General features: G+C 35.3%; 1 pseudogene; it reads right to left on the bottom strand.

Moving 5' to 3' along the window:
- Positions 1-8,494: 8,494 nt before the first annotated feature.
- Positions 8,495-9,454, bottom strand: LOC143654935 (olfactory receptor 4K17-like; annotated as a pseudogene).
- Between the last annotated feature and the right edge of the window lie 1,234 nt (positions 9,455-10,688).

Raw genomic sequence — 10,688 nt, 5'->3', positions numbered from 1 at the left:
TCTTTCTGAAATACTTTGTAAGTCAGGGAATACCCCAGTTGAGTTAGAATGCTACTTCACACTTTTCCCATACTTCTCACACCAGAACTCACCTCCTCCTGCCTGCAGTAGTTGTGAATCTCCACCCAGAAAGAATATTTTGCAAATCTTCTCTGGGAAAACATGTATTTTAAGTTTAGGACTCCTTCAACTGGTACTTTGTTCTTCCCTGACTTTAGGATGCTGACTTGGTCCTCCTTGAATCCTCCACCTTCTCCTATTTAATTTAGTTGCTGGAATGGTTTGTGTTCTTCCAGTTTAGATCCTGTGGATGGCCTATTGGATGACTATGTGCTAAAACTTCACCTCACTAGTTTATCTCACTTAGGATCCTAGTTTTTACTGCACTCTTGTACTATCCCATGGCTCTGGGAACATGGCTTTGTGTTTATCAGTAACAACTGAGGAGCCTTCACTACATTGGCTTACCTACCTTTGTATGTGTTTCAATGATCTGTTAATTATGGGGCACAGAAGCTAAAGATTCCCAGAGCAACAATGAGTAGTTTAGTTGTATGTTTTGTTTGTTAAATAAGAATAAACTTTCCTAATTAAATTACTTTCCTGGATAGCCTTGTTAGACCAGAAAAATGATAGCTCCATCTGTTTATTGTCAATTCAGATGACTCTGGTACTGATTAGGTCATAAAGAGCATATTCTGTAGTAGATTAAAAGCAACAACAACAACAACAATAATAACAAGCTGTAACTGTGACTGCATCTCTGAATTTCACATTCAACTGTCAAGATTCCTCAGTCTCTTCCTTTACTAAGACTCATTTTTCCTCCTATCCCAAATACATATATATATTTTCCTCCCTACTTCCATTGCTTTTCTCAGTCCTCTGGAAAAATGACAGGATCCAAAGTTGGTCTCTCACATTTACTTAGTCACCTTTTCTAGAACTCCTCCTCCATTCTTTGTTCTTCATCCAATTTATAATGAACAAAGTAAGTATTGACTTTGTGCTCCTCCAACTGGAGAGAGGAATTGGACAGAACTACTCATCATATTAGATTATTAAGGGAAACTAAGCACAGGGAAGTAGGGGCAATTATGGGTGGGCCTTTGAAGTAAAACTCAGACCAAGTGAGTTTTCTGGGGTCTATGAGGTTTTAATATAAGTACAGGATAGGCCCAGATTATCAACATCATGATCATCATCATCTTCCTCATCATCTAACACCGAATTGAATTTTTCAAGCTCTGGTTTATTCTATCCAGTCACTTTTTAAAAAACAGATGATGAACAACTCTGGCTCTTAAAATTTCTCTCTTGGAATTGGTTGTAGTTTAATCAACAACAATAACACCTAGCAAAAACCTAAATTTAGATACCTATTTAGACTAAAATATGCTCAGATTCTCCAAATTAGATAGGCTACTGAAAGTTGGATGCTTATTTTAAGGATTTTAATATAATAGCAAAATAGAGCTCTTCAAAAGAGGCTGAAAGGATGGTTTTAGGAAATTATCAACCTATTAAGAAGAAATGTGTACACCAAAATCAATGACATTCTCTTGCCTTCAACATTCCTTTTATTCAATATCCATACCTAAATAACATAATAAGGGCTTTTCCTAACAAACTGAATCAAACTTGATTCTTTTCCCCTTTTTGTTCCATAGTTCTTTGATGTAGTTACTGGTATGTATTTTTCACTTCCTTTTAAGAATATGAATACTTTGACTTCTCTATTATTGAAACTTTAGCACCAAAGTGCTTACCATATAATAAAAGATCAACATTCTCTCCTCATAATAATAAATGTAATTATTTAATGATTTTCTGCTCTTTACCTGCATCTCTAATAGGAAATTCACATAAATCACTTCATTTTGCTTACATAACTCTGAATTTAATTATTTTGGGGACCATTTTCCAGAATTTCTGATGCATTAGGTGGGGAAGGTAGGGCAGGTACATGCACTGGGAGCTGGTAGTGTAGGGGCACCTGGAACATGGAAATGGGAGTGGGTGAGGGGGTTCAGATGCATGGGGTGTGGAGTGAGTTGCCAGTCTCAGGGTTGTGCTAGTGAGGGTAGCATTCCCAAGGAACACAACGTGGCTTACTTCCTAGTCCCAGGCTCCTGTCTGTGCACTCACACTGGATCCACACTTCCATGCCAGGCTCTAGCTTTATGTTTCTCAGTTCCTCAGTTTCTGCAAATACACATGTCCTATGTGTTGCAGAGGGCTCTCCCAGGAAAGCTGCCCTCCCGTCCTTTCTACAACTTTTCAGTGGAGCAGGGCTGATCTCAAGCTACTCTATTCAGCCATTTTTACATCTAGTGCTTTATCCAGAAGATCTGGCTAAGATAATTGATGAATGTGGGTATGCAAATAATAGAGCTTCATTGTAGATGAACCAACTACAGAGAAGAAGTCAATGGCTACTTCAATGCTTTAAAGGGCAGGTGTTCTCTTGTAAGGGGAAAGTGCAATTGGTGTCTTTAAGTTGAAGCCAAAAGTCTTTTATCATTCTGAAAATCCCATCTAAATCATGCTAAATCTACTCTGCTTGTATTCAATAAATGGAACAAAAAAGCTTGGTGACAGCACATCTATTTATAAATTGATTTATTGAATATTTTAAGCCTATTGCTGAGATCTACTCTTCAAGAAAAAAATCCTTCCAAGGGATTACCACTTATTGACAGTATACTTGGTCACCCAGGTGCTCTGATGAAGATGTAGAGCAAAATGAATGTAGGTTTCATGTCTGCTATCAAAAGGTACCTTCTACAACCCCGTGGATCAATGAATAATTTTGCCTCTCAAGTCTGATTATTTAAAAAATCAATTTTTGTAAAGCTATACCTGTGATAGCCACTGATTCCTCTGACGAACCTAGGCAAATAAATTGAAAAAGTTACAAAAATGATTAACCATTCTAGATGAACAGAGCCCAAAATGTCAACATTAACAAGAGTTCAGAAGAAACTGATTCCAACTGTCATGGCTAACTTTGAGGGGTTCAAGACTTTAGTGGAGGAAATAACTGCAGAATTGTTGGAAATAACAAAAGAGATATTGTTATAAATGAAGCCAGAAGATGTACCTTGCTGGAATCTCATCATAAAATTTGAATGGATGGAGAGTTGATTCTTGTGGTTGAGCAAAGTAGGTGATTTCTTGAGATGGAATCTGCTCCTGCTGAAAATATTTTGAACATTATTGAAATGACAAGAAAGGATTTAAGATATTACATTTTAACTTGGTAATATAGCAGCAGTGTTTCAGGTTTTTTTTAGCGATAAAGTATTTTTAAATTAAGGTATGTACATAGGGTTGTTGTACTTAGTGATTGAATACTTAATAGAGTGCAGTGTAATTTAAGCATAACTTTCATGCTTACTAGGGAGCAGGAAATTTGTGTGACTTACTTTCTTGCAATATTTATTGCAGTAATCTGGCACTAAACCTGAAATAACACTCAGGTATGCTTGTTTCAAACCTTTTGACCATTTAAAAAAATTTTTTTTGTTGTTATTTAGTTCTCACAGTTCTTTATACATTGTGACTACTATTCATTTATCATGTCTATAATTCACAAATATTTTCTCTCATTCTGTAGATTTTCTTTTCATTTTTTCAATAATTACCTTTAATGTACAAAATTATTTAGTTTCCGAGGTCCAAATTGCATATTTTTCTGTTGCTGCTCATATTTTACTGTTATTTTAAAATTTTAAGTCTCAAACCCAAGGCCATGGATATTTGTCACTGTTTTCTTCTAAGATGGCTTTGGTGTTAGATCTTATACTTAGGTTATTGGTACATTTTAAGCTATTTTTTTTTAATATAGCATAAGGTAAAGTTTTGAATTTGTTCCCTTATATGTGGCTTCAGGCAATATGTATTAAGGTGTAAACTGCTGCGTTTGGCCACTATTTAACTAAAAATGGCATTTTTGGAGATACTACATATACTGGGTTAACACATGGAATTGGATTAAGTTTAAAAACATGCATTTTTGAGGTACATAATTCAACCTACCACCTATGAACAATTATATTTGACAAGGGTGTCAAGATTATGGAATGGGAAAAGAAGAGTCTGTTCAAATAATGCTGCTCAGACAATTATTTGAAGAACTTTGTTTAACAGTTCTTGCACTCAGGGTCTATTAACATCAAACTTCTTCAGGGCTTTGTTCCTCTGGAATATCTTAATTTGACCTTGATTTTTAAGATAATTTTGCTGGATATTGAATTATTGTTTGACAGTTAATTTATTTCAGCATGTTAAATGTGTATTCTTATTTCATTTCTACTTTCTAAGTGATTATGAGAATTATATTGTTAATCTCATGATAAGTCCTTTAACATGAGAAATCACTTCTCTCTTGCTGCTTTGAAAATTTTCTTTGTCTTTGTTTTGAACATTTTGATTATAAGGTGTTTTGATATAGATTTTTTCCCTTTATACATCTTGCAGCTTAGTATGCTTCTTGAATGCATATGCTTATGTATTTAATAAACTTTGAAAGTTCTCTCCATTACTTCTTTAAATAACTTTTCTGTCCCTTTCTCTCTCCCTCTTCTCCCTTTGGGACTCTTTTTCTGCCAGTGTTGGTATGCTTGATGGTGCTTCATTGATCTCTTAATCTCTTCAGACTTTTTATTCTTTTATCTTACACTTTCTCAGATTGGATAATTTAAATTGACCGATCTTCAGGTTTGCAGTTTAGTTATCCTATCTGCTCAAGTACGCTATTGAAATCCCCTAGTGAGCTTTACATTTCAGCTATTGCATTTTTAACTACATAACTTCTCTTTGGTTCCTGTTCATAAATTCGAAATATTTACTGACATTATTTACTTTTCTCTACATTATTCTCTTTGCTTCATTTAACTATTTGTCCATAGCTTCCTGTGGCTTTTTAGCAAATTTAAGGCAATTGGTTTAAAGTTTTAATTTCAGGGGTGTCAGGGGTAGCAATATTTGTGTTCCTTCAGGGAAATTCTGTTCATTTCTCCTTTTAATGGTATTTACACTCAAGTTTCTTTGTATGTTTTATGAAATTTTTGATGAAAGTTGAATATTTTAAATATTACAATATAATAATTTGAAAGTCAGTTTCCCCTCTTCTTCAGGATTTGTATTTGTTGGTGTTGCTATTTGCTGAGAGATCTGTATTCATTTTCAAGTGTGATTTCTCGTGTCTCTGTACCTTTAGCTTGTGTTCAACTAGTGTTTTGACAGAACCTTCCAGTAACACTAGTAGGAAGAAAAAAATAATAGAGAGAAAGAAAGTGAAAGAGAGAAAAAAATAAATCCAGCTTTCTCAGGCAAAGCTATATAGTTGCTAGTCTTTCCAATTTGTCATGATTCCCTAGGCAGAATCTCCATAAAATAGAAACTGAGCAAAAGAGCAGAAGTAGAAGGAGCCACCAAGTTTCAAATCCTTCCCATGAGGAGTGGACCTCTGGTCCCTGAATTTAAGCCAGAAGAGGGTAGAAGCTGTCTGTCCTCATGGGTTGACTCACCTGTGCAGTAAAAACTTTTGAAGCCCAGAGTTTGGGAGAATGGGAGCAACTTCTGTTTTAAATGTCACAGAATCTCAACGTTCTTAATGAGAGTCCATCTATTTTCTTGAATAAATTATTCTCAATATATGTTATGCCCTTTGGTCAATTTTTAGAGATATTAAATATTATTTTGGGGAAGTTTTTCCAGTTTTACAACTGTTTTTCTGAGAAGATGATCTCCCAATTTCCTCATGATGCTATGAAGCTATTCTGGAACACCTGCTTCTAGTTTATTTCTTTTTATTGCTTAGAAATAGTCCTTTGTGAGAACACACCATCATTGTTTATCCATTTGCAAGTGGATGAACATTTAGGACACTTCAGATTTGGCAATTATAATTTAAGCTGTTGTGAACATTTGCTTATTTCTTCCTGTGGAACAGACATAAATTGATTCTTTTTTTTAAATATGATAGCCCTATGTGGTGTTTTTGAGTTATGTATCCAAGAAAAACATTCTTAAATTTAATCCTTTCCTGTGCATGTGAAGTTAATCTAAAGAGGAACTTTTGATGAAGTTACATTAGTTAAGGAGTACCCTTATTACTGAGGTCTTTTTCAGGAGAGCACAGAGAAAGGAGTCAAGGTAGAAGCAGCAAAAACTTGTAGTCAGCAGAACACAAAGACAGGGAAGAATAAGCAACCATGTTCATTGCCATGTGATAGAAAAGACGAGGAATTACAAAGAGAGATGGGCAGCCTGAAAATACTGAACCTGTGAGGAAATAATCATCTAACCTCATAAGCCATGAGTCAATAATTTCCTATCTTAAGGCAACCCATTCTATTGTATTTGTTTTAGGATCTAGGAAACAAAAGCAACCTAGGTAGTATTGACTACAGGGTCTAGAACTCTAGTTAGAGCCCAATTATTGATTTTCCAGTCACACAAGTAGAAGTTTCTTCAAAGGTGTGTGTTTCCCGTTGGCTAGTTCCCTGTCCATACATTTTTCAAGAGGAAAATCATCTCAAAATATGCAAAATCTATATCTTCTAGTCAACTTACCTTACTTTTTCAAAATCTACATGCCCTGGAAGACATAATTTCTCCAGGATTTCAATCTCAACTGGATATTGTAGAAATATGGAGTCAATATTCTTATTCCCATTATAATGTGTATTACTGAATAAAGGAAATATGTTCCTCTTTCTATTTTTGTGCTTCTAAATAATGTATTTTCAAAGAAAAAATATTCAATCAGTAATTGGATGACAAAATGTAGTGAAACCTTAGGTATGTAGAAAACTGGAGGAAATGAGGTTTTTTGAAATGTTTTACTGGGGACAATTAAGGATCATCAGGTATGTTGGTGATCTATACATAAAGCAGTCCCTGTACTTCCACCTCTGGCAATGGGTAGTTTGTTTTTTGCACAATGTGATAGAGAAATCTGTGTTTGTGGAACACAAAAGAGTTTTCTAAATACCATACTTTCCTTCCTAGAGTCTGATAATTGTTTTCAATGAACCAGAAATACTTCTTTCACACAAACGAAATAAAAATAGCATTTTTATTTCGTTTATACTTTTACTGGGGAGATAGTGGTGGAAGTATTACTGTGTGTACATTTATAGTAGAAGGGGCAGGTGAGTTCCTATCTGTTGTGCTGCTTCTTTAAGTAATGGCTCATTTTCACAACCCCTTAATTTGCTCTGTAGGACTGAAGGAAAGAATGTAGGACAGAAGAAAAGAATCTTTAGGGAATTTTGAATTTCTTATAAAAACATTATAAAATAACTTGCTTATAAGCATAACAGGCATCCAGAAAACTCCCTGTTCAACTTCTTCACTTCATTAAAAAATATATTTGTTTTTGTTGATTGAACACAAAATATTATTTTCTTCCTTTCTCCTCTGTAATCACTGTTGGTGACACAAATGAAATTTGTTCTCTAGGTGGTAAGACCTTTTTGATCATTGCATTCTATTCCTTCAGTTGTAGTGAAAGTTTATATGAAAATGAAGAAAATAAGCTACTAATAAATATACATTTTATTTTTGTTGTCAACATTGTACTTAACCTACAAAAAGACTTCTTAAAAAGATAAAACACAACATTGTATAGCTGCTGATTTTATATCCTGTATCATCATAAGTTCAGAAGGAATGAAACTAAAAGTCATTAAAATTATATGCAGATTTATAGCTAGAGAAGCTCCATAAAATCAAGATTATTAATTGGAATTCCACACTTTCCCTTAAAAGTAATAACTTTCATAATGTAACTTATTACTATAAATCACATTTAAATTAATATTATTCTTAAAGAAAAGTGCCTTTTCTGGGAAATAAAATTTTTGAATCAGAAGCATACCTTTTTGAAATGCAGTATTATTGTATAGGAAGATGAGAGTAAGTTTTGATAATATTAGCAGCCTTTACAGAGGTCTACCAAAACTCTCCCATTTTGTAGGCAACAGGTAAAATATGTTTTGATGTTATAGGTAGACATTGCAATAATAAAGCTTTGTAGGCTTTATTAATGAAGTACCACAGATGAGTGCTTACTCAAAATTTGATATTGTTGAGAAGACAAAGAATCTTCTCAATGTTGGGACCCCAGCAATGACCAAATCTTTTCAGCTATAGGAAAATGTAGGATGGACTTTCTGAGGATTCTCTTTACTTTCTCTTTAAACCAATGTCACCTTCATAACTATAAAAATCATATTTTTACCAGCTGTGCTGAAGGAGAAGCAAATCTTTGCTTGATTTTCATAACTCAATGACATCATTTTGCATTTCCAAAAACAATGGTCAATTTATTTTATGTTAGCTTGACATCCTTAGAGCTGATTTTTATAATCTGGTTGTATTCTTCTTGACTTACTCAGCATGGGTCAAATAATTGTACCTGAAAGAGAAACCTTGAAAACAGGTAGAAAGAATCTGCTTTTATATAAAATGTATTTCTATTCTATGTGACTTGTTTAGAACCCACACAAGGACGCCAGAGTTTCTTCATGGTTGTCTTCATTTCTCTGTTTCACAGCATGTAGATAACTGGATTCAAGATGGGAGTGACGGTTGTGTGAAATACAGCAAGGAAGTTATCCACAGAGTAGTTGCTGTAGGGCCAGATATAGATGAAAATTCATGGGCCAAAGAAGAGAATTGCCACTGTAATGTGAGCAGTCAAGGTAGATCAGGCTTTGGACTGCCCACTAGAAGAATGGTTCTTAACAGTAATGAGGATAAGGCTGTAAGAGACAAGGAAAATCATGAAACAGCTCAGGGATATCATCCCACTGTTGGCAATGATGTCTATCTGTACATAATAAGTATCTATACAGGCAAGCTTAGTAACCAGAGGAAGGTCACAGAAAATGCTGTTCACCACATTAGGACCCACAGAATGGCAGGTTCACAACCTGGTACCTGAAAACCCTGCGTGAAGGTATCTGAAACCCTGCGTGAAGTAAACCTAAGAGCCATGAGGCCACTACCAGCAAAACACACACTTTCTTGTTCATGATGGTCATGTAGTGTAGGGGCTTACAAATGGCCACATACCTGTCATATGCCATGGAGACCAACAGTACCACTTCAACCCCACCCAGTAAGTGAAGGAGAAAGATCTGAGTGAAGCATCCTGCAGAGGAAATGGTCTTATGCTTTTTAATCAAGTTCACAATCATATTAGGGGTGGCAAAAGAAGCAAGGGTCACATCCACAAAGGAGAGGTTCCCAAGGAGAAAGTACATGGGGGTGTTCAGGTTGGGGTAGAATACACTGTGACAACAATGACAAGTTTCCCCAAAACTGTGGCTACATAGATAACAGAGAAGAGTGGAAAGAGAAGAAACTGAATATGCTTTGAATTCGTGAGTCCTAGCAAAATGAATTCTGATACTAGAGGCTGATTGACTTTCTCCATGGACTCCACTCTATGGTTTATGCTTGAATCACCTGTAAAGAAAAACAAAAGAGCAATAACACCATGGGAATTTTCAAGCTTTTAATTTATTTTTGTTTTGAACTGTACTTCAACATTTCATTTGATTTTGAAATTTAATGTCATTCCCTGTTACTTCTAAGAGGAAGGAGATGAACTGAAACCTTGCACTTTGGAGAGCTCTAACCCTAATTTATGTGTAAAAATCAAAACATATGGCTTGTTTCTCCTAAGGAATCTATGAACCCAGAAGCTTATCCTTTACCTTCATAGGAGTAAGGAAACACTCTAATCTTCAGGAAGTATGTTTTTGTGGCAAGTGAAATCCTATGGTCTGAATCTCTTAGAGATCAATGGATATTTGCATAATTTCTTTAATGTTCAAATTTCTAGTGAATCTAGAAAGTACAGTCTTCCCAAAGTAAGTGAGGAAATTCTGTTTTAGTTCTAATTTAGCCTCAGAGTTTTGAAGGGACTATGACTCAGCAGATTTGGAACAGTAAGTAAAGTGAAGTTTTGAGTGCCCCAATTGTTATCTTTTCCCTCCACAACTCCCACTAATCCCATATGTGGGGTCCTGATTGGGACATTCCAGGAAAGACTCTGAAGTGGACATTTTCTTCTCTGGTGACTATTCCCCCCACATTGCCAGCTGTAGCTGAAACCCATTTATAAGGCTCAGAAGTTGCAAAATCAGCTTATGGTTACAGAACAGGGTTGAATGTTCAGAGTCTCTGAGCAGCCTTATCATTTTTGAACCAAGACCACATATTATAGAATGAGAATGAAATGTGTAAATACAAACAATATTATCTGCAATATTTAATGTCTTTCTTCCTGCTATCTTTCTATGCCACATCCCATTCCAAATAATAAAACTGTATACATTGAGTGACCAGATTTTCCTAATCATTCATTGACCATTTTCCTCACTAGATCCCCATTCACAAACATGCAAACCATCAGCCCTGACCTGGGAGCAGAGGTAGCACCCATTCTAGAAGCCTCAGGCTGGAGAAAGCACTCTATTTACTTAACTCAGCCAAAAGGTAGACAGTTGTGTTCTTATGTAGAGAATGTTGCAGTGTGTTTGTGTGTGTATTTGTGTGACCTATTACTGACCACTCAACCTGAGTAATAAATAGGAGATCAATTACTCACACAGGCAAGAGTAAATAATCTATGAATTAAGATGTGAGAAGCAGAAGCATGGTGG

Source organism: Tamandua tetradactyla, chromosome 14 (genome assembly GCF_023851605.1).
Source record: "Tamandua tetradactyla isolate mTamTet1 chromosome 14, mTamTet1.pri, whole genome shotgun sequence".
In the NCBI taxonomy this organism is placed as follows: domain Eukaryota; kingdom Metazoa; phylum Chordata; class Mammalia; order Pilosa; family Myrmecophagidae; genus Tamandua; species Tamandua tetradactyla.
This window is presented reverse-complemented; position numbering and strand designations above follow the sequence as displayed.